Genomic DNA, 16,186 nt, shown 5'->3' with positions numbered 1-16,186 from the left:
AGAACCACCCAGTTCAAAGACGATCGGATACCGTCGTAGTTCTGACCATAAACCATGCTGACCCGTGATCCGGCTGCGTTATTCCCATGACCTGCTGGTCATGGTGAGGGAAACCATGAGTCTTTGGGTTCTGGCTGGAGTATGGTTGCAAAGCTGAAACTTAAAGGAAGTGATGGAAGAGCACCACCAGGAGTAAACACAATATATGAAACCTGGCGGCCTGGACATGGAAAGGATTGACAGATTGATTGCTCTTTCTAAAACAGGAATACATCCTGGATGAGACACCAGTCCATTGCAGGGCACGATGCACACACTCATTTATAATTATGGGCAATTTTTTTCTTAGCCAGTCCATCTACTGCCATGTTTATGGGAGGTGGGAGGAAACCGGAGAACCTGGAGGAAGCTTACATAGAGAACATGCAGTGTGTAATGGGTATGCCAGAATCAGTGTCGAACCACTGCTCCCAGAATGCAGCGTGGCCTACAGACGTGTCCACCAAGGACTACAACACACTGCCATCACAAATACTTTCACGTTCACCTGATTACTGATTGCACTCACCTGGACTCAACCACCACAGCCACCTTCAGTATATAAGCACTCACAGTTCACACACATACACACACACATTTGTGAAGTATATGCTCTGTGTTTTTCACTAGTTACCAAACCTTTGATTGTTTGCCTTGCTCTTGCCAAGCCTAGTTTGAGTGCCTGACTTTTGCCTGCATCTTGACCCTGACCTTGAATCTCGCTCTTGTTTTGATTGCCTGGATTAATAAAAACCTGTCAACCTGCACTTGCATCCTTGTCTGCAAACCTGACGAAGAGAAAGTCTACACAGAGAGTAACCTGAGGTCAGGATCAAACCAGGGACCCTGACACTGTGAGGCAGCATCATTGCTGCACTTACTGTCCTATACAAATGACTTCACACTTATGGCATATTGTAGATTTCATTAAAGAGGCAAAATGTAAATTTTGTTAGAAATTAAATACAATTTAATTTTTTTTTTAATGTAATAGATTGATTCAGTATTCCAAATTTAATTTCGAAAAACATGGAGTGGGACAAGAGGTTGATATAATTAGGTATACAATTACTCAGTTATACAGTAAAAAACAACTTTATGTTCTACTTCCTGCTGGTTTAAGTTAAAGAAGCTGGATTCTATGTATTATTGTAGAATCACAGATCCAGATGTACGGGCTACTGCAAAAAGGACTACTCCATCATACATTGCCTTTAAATTTTATTTAAATAAATTTTTTATTACACTGAATAATAGACAAGATATAAAACAGCAAATATATTAAAGAATAACTTCATATCACAGTTAAACCAAAGTCATTCCACTATACAGCCAACATAAGCACTGAGTAATATTAAAACAGTGATGGGTTCGGGAGCATGTAAGGTGAATAAAATGAGTTTGCTAGTTATACAAAATATTAATTTTTTATTAAAAAATGCAACATGAAGCAGTATAGCACATGTAAACATTTGCAAATCAAAGCACATTTCCTTTGACTTAAACATACAGCAAGTAAATAAAATGCATAAAAAAATAGAATTTGTTTTGTCTCATACATCTTTGAGACCAAATACAGCTGTACACAAGTACTTGCGCTATATTATTTTGAACATAAGAACAAGAAATATTTTGAAACAGTTACTTAATATATAGGTATATGGGAACATTACAAAATACTGGCTCAGGGAGATGATGATATGGTCTCGGGTGGTGTCTAAAAGAAGTATTTTGAGTCTTTGTAGGCCGAGACTGAGAAAAGACCATACAGAATTTCAGCAACAAGTTTATGCTTATTCAAGTTTATTCGAGTTTATGACAAGACTGAGACAGGTCTCAAGCATCACAACACTAATTAAAGCTAACACATTGTTTTCTCCTTAGCTCAGGATTCATTCCATTTGTCTTTGAATATTTAATCTGATCTTAATTTTAAAATGATGAGGACTATTGTAAAGATAATGAGCATGATGGCAAGAACTCCAACTCTAAAAATTGAGAGCAAGAGCAGCACACGTGTCTGATCAGTACAACTGTAACCTGTATGGGGAAAAAAGTAATTTTAAACAAGTCAGAAGTGAACTTTACGTATACAGAAACCAGGTAAAATAATATGCATTTCTAGATATTACAGTGAATTCATAGCTAAAACTTGCTTTAAAATAAAATTGTTATTGGATAGAAGTTTTAGAAAATCTTACCTACTACTTTAATTTCAGTTCCATTAGTAAAGAGGATTTGTCCACACGCAGCCACAGCACAGTAGAACGCTCCATCATCAGAGGTTGTGAGCTTCCTCTTGGGGAGAGTGTAGACACAGCTCTGTGTAGGAGAACCAGCCTCAGAGCTCTTCTTACACTCATCACTGCCATCTCCATGAGTGTAAATGATTCCTGGATGAGATTCTCCTGAGCCGTGTCTAAACCAGTACACACTCTGTTCTTCACAGCTTGAATTAAATGCTTGTACTGAACACTGGAGTGTGAGCGACTCTCCGTTCTCCATCACCGTTACAGTCGGAGGATTCTGTTTCATCTCCTCAGCTTTAACATCAATTAGTAAAAATAAAACTATAAATAAGGAGTGGTGTGAAATTAAATATAATTCTTGCTAAAGTGTTGATCTGGAATCAGTTTGAGTTCAGGAGCAGGTTATCAGAGTAAAACTGTTTACCTTCAACAACCAAAAGGGTTCCAGATCTAAAGTATAGTGAAGATCCCAGCACTTGTGCACAGAAATATGTTCCTGTATCCTCTTCTTTGATTTCTTTAATGTTGAGTTTAGGCAGATTTTTATTTACCCTAGTACTGAAGCGTCCATCATTAAATCCTGCACCGGGTGTGAATGAGTTCTCCCCTCCTCTCCCTACCCACTGAGGAACCTTTCCAAAACTCTGTTTGAACCAAAATAAATCATATGTGTAAGTGAACAAGTTGTCACATTTTATAGAAACATTTTCTCCACGCTTTACTTTTTGAACTTGAAGCTTCTTGATGTTAGAAGGTTTGACTGAAACAAAAAATATGCATTGTTTAATGATGTCAGTAATAAAGACAATTATATATTGAAATTATTTTATAATTGTATATAAAAATATACAAAATGTAACTCACCTGATGTTAAGAGACAAAGAGTGACAAGTACTGTGATCATCGTTCCTGTTCAGACAACGTGATAGTGAGGTAATGAACTTGTGTGTGCAAGATTAAACCAGGTTCAGAGTCAACCCTGATTGGATGTTTTGAAGCTGTGGTCAGATTTGATTGGTCCAGTGGCTGTAATGAGAACTGATGGTGGAGTTTGAACCCAGATGCAGTGGCATAATTTTGTATAAGCAGATTTTCTACTTCACTGAGAAACCTTTCCATGTGGCTGTTGTCTTTGACAGCAGTTATTATAGAATGTGAATTTTTCTGAGGACATTTTATAGCAATAAACACTGAAAAAAAGTGAAAAAGGGAAATGGTGTGCACAGTTGTGTACTTCCAAGTCCACCTGCTCTAGAAGGATTTTTTTTCTTTAAAAAAAGGAATTTTTTTTGTTTAAATACAGCAAACATAGGCCATCCACATTAGATCTGCCTGAAACCCTCACTGGAAAGTTATGACAAAGGCCAAGTGTAAGACATTTGACATGGCCAAGATTGAGCTTGTTCACTGTGTTGAGTACAGAATGTTTAGTTGTTCTTCTTCCAACATTAGTAATAATCTACATTTCACACAAATAATTAGCACTCTGACAGAAAAGATGGCAGGATTAGAGGTACACATCCAGACCTCAGAGAAGACGAGCAAGAATGAGAACAACATGGTTTCGGTAAGGGAAAGGCTAAGATGGTGAAACCCCAACTCCAGCATTAGAGCCCAACAAAGTGGAGCAAAAGGGTGATCTGGTGGCATCATTGCAAAGCCAAAGCTAATGCTAAGACTCACACACAGGATCCCCACTCCTCTCCTGTTTATGTGTACCAGAAGGTTGTTCTCCTCAGTTAAGCACCCACTGAAGCTTGAAAGAGTTCTGGGTATAGGAGACTCTTTTCTATGGCACATGCAATTAGCTAGGCCTTTAGGGTCATCAGCAATTTTAGTTAGCTGTATACATGGAGCCAGGGCACCAGACATGGAAGGTACTCTTAAAATCTTGGGAAAGGACAGGTTCTCTAAAATATTTAGGTAGTTAATGATATATGCCTTTGTCAGTCAGAGGTTACTAATGGTAACATTGTAAAGGTGTGTAAATTAATGAAGGTGATGTTCAATGTAGTAATATGCCCCATCTGGCTGGGCACTGGAGTGACTGGAGCACTGTAATTCACTCACCACTGTGGTGTGAATGCTTGCATTGCAAACATCACAAAAATCTTAAGAGAATGGCCCCTCGTTTGCAGGCATTCCTTCATGATGACATGCCGCTCAAGTGCCGGTACCAAAGAAAAATAATAAACAACGAAAAGTGCCTCCCATTTTGCAAAAGTGACAAAGTGTACAATTAGTCTATGGTTTAGAATGAACTTGTCCGTGGGAAGCAAACTTGCGATTATGAGCCTGCCCTGAAACAAGCCCAGAATCAGTCCTGGGAGTGGACTCAAGTCATCCTCTCCTTCCCTCCCTCAGACTCTCATGTTTCTGCTCGGATATCAGCTTGTCTGGCTGACATCTCTTCATGGATGACAACTCACCAGCTGAAACTTAATCCCACCAAAACTTAACTGCTGTTCATCCCATGTGATTCATCCCCATCTCAGGATCTTGCAATTTCCCTAGACAATTCTACCATGGACAATCAACTGTCCTTCTCCTCTCACATTGCTAATCTAACACGCTCATGTCGATTTCTCCTTTATAACATCAGAAGAATTCGTCCATTTCTTTCCTCACAGGCCACACAGGTGCTTGTTCAGTCCCTTGTCATTTCAAGACTGGACTACTGCAACTCACTCCTGGCAGGTCTGCCTCTGAGCGCCATTCGTCCTCTGCAACTGATCCAGAATGCAGCTGCCCGACTGGTTTTCAACCTTCCTAAATTTTCCCACACCACCCCATTGCTGCGATCCCTCCACTGGCTTCCTGTAGCTGCCCGCATCAGATTTAAAACACTGATGCTCGCCTACAAAGCCAAAAACAGACCACCACCTCAAAGCACTTATCACACCTCACACTGCAGCACGCTCCCTCCGATCCTCTAGCACTGCTTGACTGATCCCTCCATCTCTCAGGGTACAAGGAAGACCTGCATCGAGACTCTTCTCTGTTCTGGCACCAAGGTGGTGGAATGAACTTCCCCTAGATGTCCGAACAGCTGAGTCACTGGCAGTCTTCAAACGACGTCTAAAGACTTACCTCTTCATAAAATACTTAAATTAGCACTTTTACAAAAAAAAAAAAAAAAAAAAAAAAACCTCCCCAACAGAGTTTTGGACTGATGGTATTCCTAGTTTGTGACCTAGCGAGCCAATATCAGAATGTATTTTTGATAGACTTCAAAGCACTATTGTAAGTCGCTCTGGATAAGGGCGTCTGCTAAATGCCATAAATGTAAATGTAAATGTAAGTATTCAGGCCAAGTATGAAAATACTCTTAATGCATTTGAAGTAGTGTCACTGGCTGCAGCAGCATGCTCTGATATCACACAGTGGGCTTCACATGAACAGAAATAGCAGTGTGGTTTCAAGCCTCAAGTAGAGAAGTGTTTTAGCCAGCAGCTCTGACTAATTTTGAACCACTACCACAGTCCAAATATCTTTGTTATAATCTCAGGCTAAGACACAAATGTATGAAGCTCATCAGTGAGAATGTTCCTGAAAAATATAATGCATTGTACACTTTGAATAAAAAGATTGTGCTCTGTGTGAGGAACTTTTATAACCTAGAAAGAATTGGTATTAAAGAATAATCTTACATCTTTTATAGATACTAATCATTTAATTATTAACCTGTAACACGTTGAAACTTATTTGTGCAAAACCTTTACACAAAATGCTGCTGCAGCCTGAGTTTCAGCACCTTTGATGTGGTAAAAACCTTATTGGTCTCATGCTGATGTTTGGTTTGAGACTTTTGTCCTCTAGTTTCCATCTCACACCAGAGAATGGTTTAAAGTGAGACATATAAATGTTAACCCCCTCCTTTACGATATATATAAAAGGGGTGCGTGTGTGTGTGGGTGGGTGTGTGTGTATACACAGTATAAAGAAACTTTGAGAAAATTAGGTCACACCATTTACAACAGACAACCAAACAATTCAAGTCAAGTGGGTTATCATTCCTCTATACAGATTGTATACATTTGAATGAAATGTCATTTCTCAAGGACCATGGTGCAACACAACAGTTTGCAAGACTACATAAAGTACAAATACACAACTGTGTGAGTGATTGCAGGAAAATAAATACACAGAACAGGGGCTATAAACTATTGGTAGGCTAGCAGCGATACATTTAATGTTCCATAAAGTGTCTGATGCAGCTTTGTAAGATGCAGGTGTGCAGTGGAGTCATACTAGGTTAGGTGTTTGACTAGCCCAGGTGAGCGTTGGGAGGCAGTAGGGTATTGAGTAATCTACCTGCCTCAGGGAAGAAACTGTTGCAGAGTCTGCTTGTGGAGACACGGATACTGTGCAGTTCCCATACCCGGTGAGACAGCTAATATCAGGGGACAGCAAAAGGGCCAAAAATTAAACAGGTAAATGGTCATACAGAATCAGAATCACAACAAAGAGAAAATTACAAGTGAGATGAGCATGTTCCTTCAAGTAGGATCCCTTAGTACCATTGCAGTGACGTATATGCACCCGCCGAAGGCGGGAGATGAAGTAGCCAAAATCTGGAAGCAACATGGCAGCACTTAGACAGGGGCCTGAACACACATGCGCACACACAGGAAATGACAAGAGTTTGATGCTTTTTTCAGGGTCATAAGATATGTTAAAGTTTTTTTAAATGCTTGGAACATTTCTGTTTATGTTCAGGTTCAATTACTGAAGTATGTTTACTTTTAATGCCATAAAACTGAATCTCTGAGACACATTTCACTATTGAGACACTTCAGTAATGAGTATAACGAAAATAGTTTAATTTTTATAAAACCTGGTCCCGGTCTCCTTGGTGCTCTGTGATCAGGATAACCAAATAAGTGTCCAGCATATAGTTGAACCGCTTGATTAAACTGTAACTCGGGGGATGTAAATTTGTGTTCTGGGTCTTCTTTACCATCAGCAGCTAGCAGACGTCCTGAAGCATGAGTGACTTCTGTCCTTGGTCACTATGGACAACATGCCATCCTGTGTTGTGTAAAGGGGCCTACTCTCTGGGATGGCTGATCTCCCACTTTGGTTCTCAGGAGAAAGGGATGTCAGGTCCAACACCCTGCCTGGCCCCAGCACAGCACCACTGTCAGTTTTTTCTCTTCTGGCTTTCCTCTTCACCTCCCTCTACTTTTGAAGCTCTACTTGACAAGAATGTTGAAAACATCGTCCACTCTTTCTGCCTCCCTGGCCTGGAGGAGAATAGTGGGTGCTGACAGGACGACAGAGTGAAACTTTTTGTAGAAAAGCATGACATGCTAGCTCTTCCAAAAGTGTCTGGGAAATGGAGAGCAGTTATGGATGTCCCTTCTCTGCTCACAATCCCTTCTCTGCTCACGTGCTGATGAGTTCTCTCTCATGGCTTCACTTGAATCCTGTCCACCAAACCTTTGTTGAAGTGCTGACAATAGCTGTTCAAAGCTCTGTTTTGTTCTGGTTCCAAGTCTAAAATAATCTGTAGAGCACACCTTACCAGGCCTGAGCCACCTGGACTGCCAGCTCTTCTTCCCATCCAGTCGGCCAAGCTTCCTTCTTAGTAATTGCGAGAGATTTGGCTCCCAGGTGGGTGTGTCATCATGGTATGCCACTTTTGTGGTGATTTATTGGTGGTTGCTCCACAGTGAGGGGCATGCTTGATTGAGGCTGGCTTGGTCCTCACAACAGGCTGAAGGTGTGCCTGTGGTGTCCACAGCAGCCATCATTTTCATCTTCTGCATTATCACACAGTGAAAGCCTTGTTGTGTCCCTATGGTGCTCCTAGCCGAAACATTTAATTACTAAATAAATCCAGGCCTTACAAGTTCACAAAAAACAAGAATCATTGAAAACAACTGCTCAGATAAATAAAACAATTTAGTATTTGGTGTGCTCAGGCAGTGCCATTACTTAGGCTCATCCCACACCCTCCTAGGAACCCTCCGGATCGTGTGCGTATATAGTGATACTCACAAAGGCATGCTACACACATTTTGTGGAGATATTTAGGGGAAAGCTCCCCTGTGTCACTGTTGGAAAGTTTCTACTCACTAATACCTCTATTGCTGCCTCATCTTCCAGCCCCACTCATGACCACTACTTCCTGGCCCATGACAACAGGGGAAAGAAGGTGGTTGTTTGCGAATTCTTCGAACACATCCAGACAGAAGGCAGGTTTGTCCAAGTAGGCAAATAATGGCTGCTGGGCCACGTCCTAGTTATCAAAGTGACACTGAGAATGGAATAGCCTCTCCCTACTGAATATATTTTCATCAGATTTGCCATCCTATGTTCCCTCCTGAATTTACCTATGGAGCATTTGGTCCTCCCACTCGGTTCCCTTTAATACATTAATGTTGCTCTTAAAACACTAACAAAAACTGATATCCTTAAATGAATTGTTAAACAAAATACACTATATGGGCAAAAGTATGTGACCATCACACCCATATGTGCTTGTTGAGCATCCCATTCCAGATTTATTCCCCCTTTATTTTTTCCCCCTTATTGCTTCCGCCTTCCTAGAAAGGCATTCCAAAATATGTTGGAGCATGTTGATTTTGGCTGTGGGGATTTGCCTATTCTGGCACAAGATTATTAGTGAGGTCAGGCACTGATGTCGGGCAAGGAGGCCTAGAACGCAGTCGGTGTTCCAGCTTATCCCAGTTCTTCCACACCTACTTTGGCAAACCATGTCTTCATGGAGCTTGCTTTTGTGCACAGGGGCATTATCATGCTAGAACAGGTTTGAGCCGTTCGGCCGCTGATTCCTTTTATATCCCTCCATCTTCTCTGTAAGGGTAGATTATCTCCGCGGTCCTCATTGGCTGCCAGACACGCTGCATTAAATTGCTCTGCCTCACAGCCACCTGCACTCCAGCTGTCCAAAACAATGGAAGTGCTGAAAGAGCGCTGACCTTTCAGAACCCCGCCGGCAGTTGTGCGAGGAGCTATGGATGATTTCCGTGCACAGGCTGCCGGCCCGCCGTCACGACTTGCATGGAAGACAGTTTTTTTTTCCCTGTAAAACATATATGCAAATAGGGGAAAGCATTGCAGCATATTTTGTTGTTTTATATTGTCCTGTATAGGACTCCAATAATTATTAATAGTAATCAATATTAATTTGATGTGAAATTCTAGTCAATAAGTGGAAATGCAGGTAAACTTTTTAAAGTGGTGCCATCATTTCCAGACATTAGTAAATAAGTCTAATGGCACATGAGTTGCAGAGAGCTGAGAGTGCTGAGGGTGAGGTAGTAGATCACAGCTGAGGTTAGGCAAGTTGAACCTTTTAAAGAAGTTGATTAAACCTCCACCTGCTCCCTGCCCCCACTGTGTCTAAATAGGAAATCCTGTCCACACAAGAACGAGTATAGCAGGTCAAGAGCTCTCAGTATAGGACAGAAGGGACATGTTCCTGCTGTATTATATAATTACACATCACTCACTTTCTCACTTACTTTCACTAACTGATTTATCCTGCTCAGGGTTGCAGTGAATCCAGAGCCTATCTCAGTAACACTGGTTGTGAAACAGGAATACATCCTGGATGGGACACCAGTCCATTGCAGGGCACCATGCACAAACTCATTCATAATTATGGGCAATTTTTCTTAGTCCATCTACTGCCATGTTCTTGGGAGGAAACCTACATGGAGAACTTGCAGAGAAACTCTACACAGAGAGTAACCTGAGGTCAGGATCAAACCAGAGATCTTGAAGTTGTGAGGCAGCACTATTGCTGCTGGACCCTCAGGCTGCACTCACTGTCCTATACTAAAGACCTCAATATTGCATATTGTAGGTTTTATTAAAGAACCAAAATGTAAATTTTGTTAGAAATTAAATAAAATCAATTTTTTTATGTAAAGGATTGATTCAGTATTCCAAACTTAATTTCTAAAAACATGTTAAGCAGGTGTGCAGTGGGACTGAGTCATACTGGGTTAGGTGTTTGACTAGCCCAGGTGAGCATTGGGAGGCAAAACGGTGCTGAGTAATCTGCCTGCCTCAGGGAAGAAACTGTTGTAGAGTCTGCTGGTGGTAGCACGGATGCTCCTGTACCTTCTGCCAGATGGCAGGAGGGTGAACAGTCCATGAGAGGGGTCAGAGGGATCCTCTGCAATACTGTTGGCTTTGCGGATGCAGTGGCTGTTGAATGAGGTGTCGATGGTGGGTAGAGAGACTCCGATGATCTTTTCAGCTGTCCTCACAATTTGCAGAAGGGTTTTGCGATCAGAGACTGTGCAGTTCCTGTACCACACTGTGAGACACCTGGTCAGGATGCCGTCTATCGTCCCTCTGTAGAAGGAGGTGAGGATAGGAGGGAGGAGTTTGGCTCTCTTCAGCCTCTGCAGGAAGTGGAGGCACTGCTGGGCCTTCTTGGCTAGGCAGGTGGTGTTGAGAGTCCAAAATGTAAGAGTAAAAGTTTTTACTATAGTTTCACAATATTATTTAATTCAATTCAATTCAATTTTATTTGTATAGCACTTTTAACAATGGACATTGTCACAAAGCAGCTTTACAGAAATAAATGGATTCACAAAAAATATATTGTAAATATGTGCATTTATCCCTGTGAATTTATCCCTATTGAGCAAGCCAGAGGCGACGGTGGCAAGGAAAAACTTCCTGAGATGATATGAGGAAGAAACCTTGAGAGGAAACCGGCTCAAGAGGGAACCCAACCTCATCTGGGTGCATCATTCATTGCATTCTAATCATGTTTCAAACTAATTGTTTAACCTTAATTAGTGTCACAGGTGTCTTCAATCTTTGTAACAGCCAATCAGCCTATTTAAAGAGAGAAAACGTGCCACTGTGTAGGTTGGTATCATTGTGTGCATCACACTAAACATGGACCAGAGAAAGCAAAGGAGAGAGTTGTCTGAGGAGCTCAGAAAGAAAATTGTAGATAGCCATCTTAAAGGTAAAGGCTATAAGACCATCTCCAAGCAGTTTGATGTTCCTGTGACTACAGTTGCAAATATTATAAAAAAGCATAAGGTTAATGGGATTGTAGCCAACCTCCCAGGACGTGGCCGCAAGAAGAAACGCAACCCCAGGTTGATCAGAAGGATTGTGCGGATAGTAGACAAAGAGGCAAGGAAAACATCCAAAGCCATTCAAGCTGAACTCCTCCAAGGTCAAAGTATGTCAAAATCTGATCGCATCACCCGTCACATTTTAAACAACAATGGGCTCCACGGAATAAAAGACCCAGGAGAACATCATTATTGAAAGATAATGAAAATCCACACTGGAATTTGCTAAAATGCATGTTAACAAGCCACAAAGTTTCTGGGAGAATGTCCTTTGGACTGACTAAACAAAACTAGAGCTTTTGGGCAAGTCACATCAGCTGTATGTTCACAGACATAAAAATGAAGCCTTCAACGGAAAGAACACCATACCTACTGTTAAACATGGAGGGGGCTCAAGAATGGCTGGGGGAAAAACATTGGACTATTCTTAAATGGCCCTCTACGAGCCCTGATCTTAATCCTATTGAACATCTGTGGAAAGATCTGAAAAATGCAGTGTGCAGAAGGCACCCTTCAAACCTCAGACAGAGCAGTTTGCTCAGGAAGAGTGAGCCAAAATACCTTTTACCCGATGCAGAAGTCTCCTTGTAAACAACCGCGATCGCTTGTTGGCAGTGATTGCTGCTAAAGGTGGTGCAACAAATATTAAGTTAAGGGTACCATCTTTTTTGTTTATAATATGTCATATCTAATGGTAAATTACATCATACATTAAATAGCTATCTATTTACTTCTATATAAATAAAAGAAATATAGTAGATGAGCACACTCCACCTTCAGTCCCTTGACACACACCAAAGTGTATTTCAGCTGATTTCGAAAGGCTTTTAATATAAAAATATAAATATCCAGCCGCGGGCTGATGTATTAAAGAGGATCAGAGTGCTATGAGGATGTAAGTAATTAGACAGCGTGTGGTTAGTTGTACCCGAGCTGTAGCTGGAGCCGTATCCCTGACTGTAAGGTCCGGGGCTGCTGTCCGACTCCGAACCCGGGCCGTATCCTCTGTAACCCGGCTGGCTGTAGCTCTGACTGGACTGACCTCCATATCCAGCATACCTGCACACAGAACACACGATCCTAACAATTCCTTTCCAACACTTCTCGTCTTCTCTCTTTCCTAAACCCAATCGCAAATTAGGGGACGTTATGGAGCCTTACTCATTCACTTACACATGCCGATAAAAGAGGAGCTGAAGACGTGAATTAGCCGATCTCCAGACCGACAGGTCTTACAGCACTCCTGTCAACACTGCGGTTTTATCATTTATAAATTTACATATGCAAATGTATACAAATGACATCATGAGCCACTACAGCTGTTCCCTTATGATGTACACTCAGTGAGCACTTTATTAGGAACACTAGACTAGTACTGGGTAGGGCTATCGGTCCCTTTGCTCTCCAAACAGATCCGGTGTCTGGAAAGACCACTGAAGAAGAACACTGAACACGTTGTCATGTTCATGAAACCGGTTTGAGACGACTTTTGCTTTGTGACATGGTGCATTATCATGCTGGAATGAAAAGCCATTAGAAGATGGGTAAATTATGGCCATGAAGGGGTGCACATGGTCAGCAACAATACTCAAATAGGCTGTGGCAATCGAGCCATGATCGATTGGTATTAACAGGCCCAAAGTGTGCTAAGAAAACATTCCCCGCACCATTACACCACCTCCACCAGCCTGGACTGTTGAAGGCAGGTTGGGTCCATGGATTCATGCTGCTGTTGCCAAATTCTGACCCTACCATCTGTGTGCCTCAGCAGAAATACAGATTCATCAGACCAGGCTACATTTCTCCAGCCTGAAAGAAGTGGAACCTGACGTGGTCTTCTGCTGTTGAAGCTAATCCGCCTCAAGGTTTGACGTGCTGTGCAAACTGAGATGCTTTTCTGCTCACCACAGTTGTACAGAGTGGTTATGTGCATTATTGTAGCCTTTAAGTTAAAATCACAGATCACACTTTCTCCACATTCTGATGTTTGATGTGAACATTACCTGAAGCTCTTGACCTGTATCTGCATGAGTTTATGATTGCGCTGCTGCCACATGATTGGCTGATTGGATAACTGCATAAATGAGCAGGTGTACAGGTGTTCCCAATAAAGTGGTCAGTGTGTGTATGTTAATGAGGCTGTACATATAGGATTTCTAAACAACCATAAGCATCAGACATAATAACACAAACCAAAATATTTTTATTCTTACAGTTTACAATTTAAATAAAAGACAAATTAATGAGATTAAAGAAAAAAACAATAATAAATATTATGGATTGACAGTTTAATCTAAACTACAGAGAATCTCATTTTAATATTATTTTATTATTAATTATTATTAATAATTTATTATTGATATTTACCCACCCTGACTGGAGCTCTGAGAATAATCTGAGAGAAATGACAATTCAAAAAACAAAACATAAAATCAACACATACAGAAATATAAACCAGGCTATACTGTGTGTGTGTGTGTGTGTGTGTGTGTGTGTGTGTGAGCACTGCAGGGATGGGCAGCTACATCTATGAAAAGCCAAACTGTGAGCCTCAGTCATGAATCTACTCACACACTCACTCACACTCCCTGATACAGACCCAAACTCACTCACACACATTACACAGTTTCTACTTTTATAAATCTACATTGTAGTGTTCAGGTGAATTAAAACACATATTACTATTACAGTATTATTATTATTATTATTACAGTTTTTTTACAATCACTTTTGCATTAATCTCGGAACCTTGATGTGGCTTTTCAAAGCTCTAGACACAAAACTCAAAACGGTCATCACTTGTAACAGGCTGTCCAGTGTTCAAAACAATGCATTGTGCATTCATATCTTTAAAGAAACCTTGCACTTGCAGAATCCTTGGTTCAAATAACTCATTTATCATGAAATGTCATAGAAACATTAATTTAGATCACCCACACACAAGATACTGATAGTTTCACTGTGTAGTTGTTCGTACAATCATTAAATATTGTAGTATAAAATATGTGATACATGCTTCCATATGGTACTACACGTAAATACATCACTGTAAAAAGACTAGTTTTGAGAGGTTTAACAAACTAGACTTCTTGTGAAAACTGTGATGAATTTACTGGTTGCACAACTGCACTATTTGTCCATTTAGTACACCATTATAGAGGGGATTTATTTATAATCGCACTATCCGTTAGCACCCAGATGAAGATGGGTTCCTTTTGAGTCTGGTTCCTCTCAAGGTTTCTTCCTCATATCGTCTCAGAGAGTTTTTTCTCACCACCGTCACCTCTGGCTTGCTCATTAGGGATAAATTTCCATATTTACAATTTATTTTGGTTTAATTTAATTTGAATGTATTTATTTCTGTAAAGCTGCTTTGTGACAATGCCCATTGTTAATAGCACTATACAAAGAGAGAGAATGGATGGTAGAGCTGGACGGCTAGGCCTAGCCTTTATCCTAGCACGGATGCAAAATCGCTTACCACGCTTTCGCTGCCTGGCACACTGTTTCTGGCACCCTCTCTCCTGGCCAGCTGCATCAGGCAATACTGCGGTCCCAGGGCCTGGTTCGCGTAGCAGCCTGAGGTCGCGTAGCTCTTCCCGCAGTATCCCGCACTGTATTTAATGTCTGCACTTTTGTAGGTCTGGATGTTTACAAACTTGCCTTTTTGCACATTATATGCTTTTGTTTAGATTAGATTAGATTAGATTGAACTTTATTGTCATTACACATGTATAAATACAGAGTAACGAAATGCAGTTTAGCATCTAATCAGAAGTGCAAAAAGCAGCAAGTGTAGTATGTACAGTATAAACAGTATGTATAAACAGTAGTAAATAAATGGAATGTACAGTATAAACAGTGTGTATAAACAGTAGTAAATAAATGGAATGTACAGTATAAACAGTGTGTATAAACAGTAGTAAATAAATGGAATGTACAGTATAAACAGTATGTATAAACAGTAGTAAATAAACGGAATGTACAGTATAAACAGCATGTATAAACAGTAGTAAATAAACAGAATGTACAGTTAAGAGCAGTTATGTACAGACAAGGGCAGTGAGAGATAAGTGGAATTAAATTAAGATAGTGCAAGAATATACAGATGTAATATGTACAATATACAGAAGTGCTATACTAATACTAATATGCAGATGTAGTATGAACTAATATACATATGTGCTATACTAATCTACAGATGTGCTATACTAATATACAGATGGGCAATTGAAAGATCTGGAAAGAACAATATGTACAAGTACAGAGATGAGGTATGAACAATATATACAGATATGTATATACAGTTAGATATAGTTGTATACAGGGGGAGGGGGTAGTGAAGTTCAGTGGGGGACAGAGTTCAGTAGGGAGACAGCTGTAGGGAAAAAGCTGTTCCTAAACCTGCTGGTTTTGGAGAGGCGGTTTTTCTTTAGTGTCCTCAGGAAGAAGAGGCGCTGAGGGGCCTTCTTGATCAGGCTGGAGGTGTTGGTTGACCAGGACAGGTTCTCTGAGATGTGGGTCCCTAGGAACTTGAAGCTGGAGACACGTTCAACAGCCATGCCATTGATGTGGATGGGATCATGTGGCACGCTCTTCTCCTTCCTGAAGTCCACAATGAGCTCCTTGGTTTTGCTAGTGTTGAGGAGCAGGTTATTGTCAGCGCACCATGCAGCTAAGTGCTCCACCTCTGCCCTGTAGTCAGACTCATTGTTGTCACTGATGAGCCCAATCACCGTGGTGTCATCTGCAAACTTTATGATGGAGTTAGATCCATACACAGGCTTGCAGTCTTGAGTGAACAGGGAGTAGAGGAACGGG

This window comes from Pangasianodon hypophthalmus, chromosome 19, assembly GCF_027358585.1.
Source record: "Pangasianodon hypophthalmus isolate fPanHyp1 chromosome 19, fPanHyp1.pri, whole genome shotgun sequence".
In the NCBI taxonomy this organism is placed as follows: Eukaryota; Metazoa; Chordata; class Actinopteri; order Siluriformes; family Pangasiidae; genus Pangasianodon; species Pangasianodon hypophthalmus.
This window is presented reverse-complemented; position numbering follows the sequence as displayed.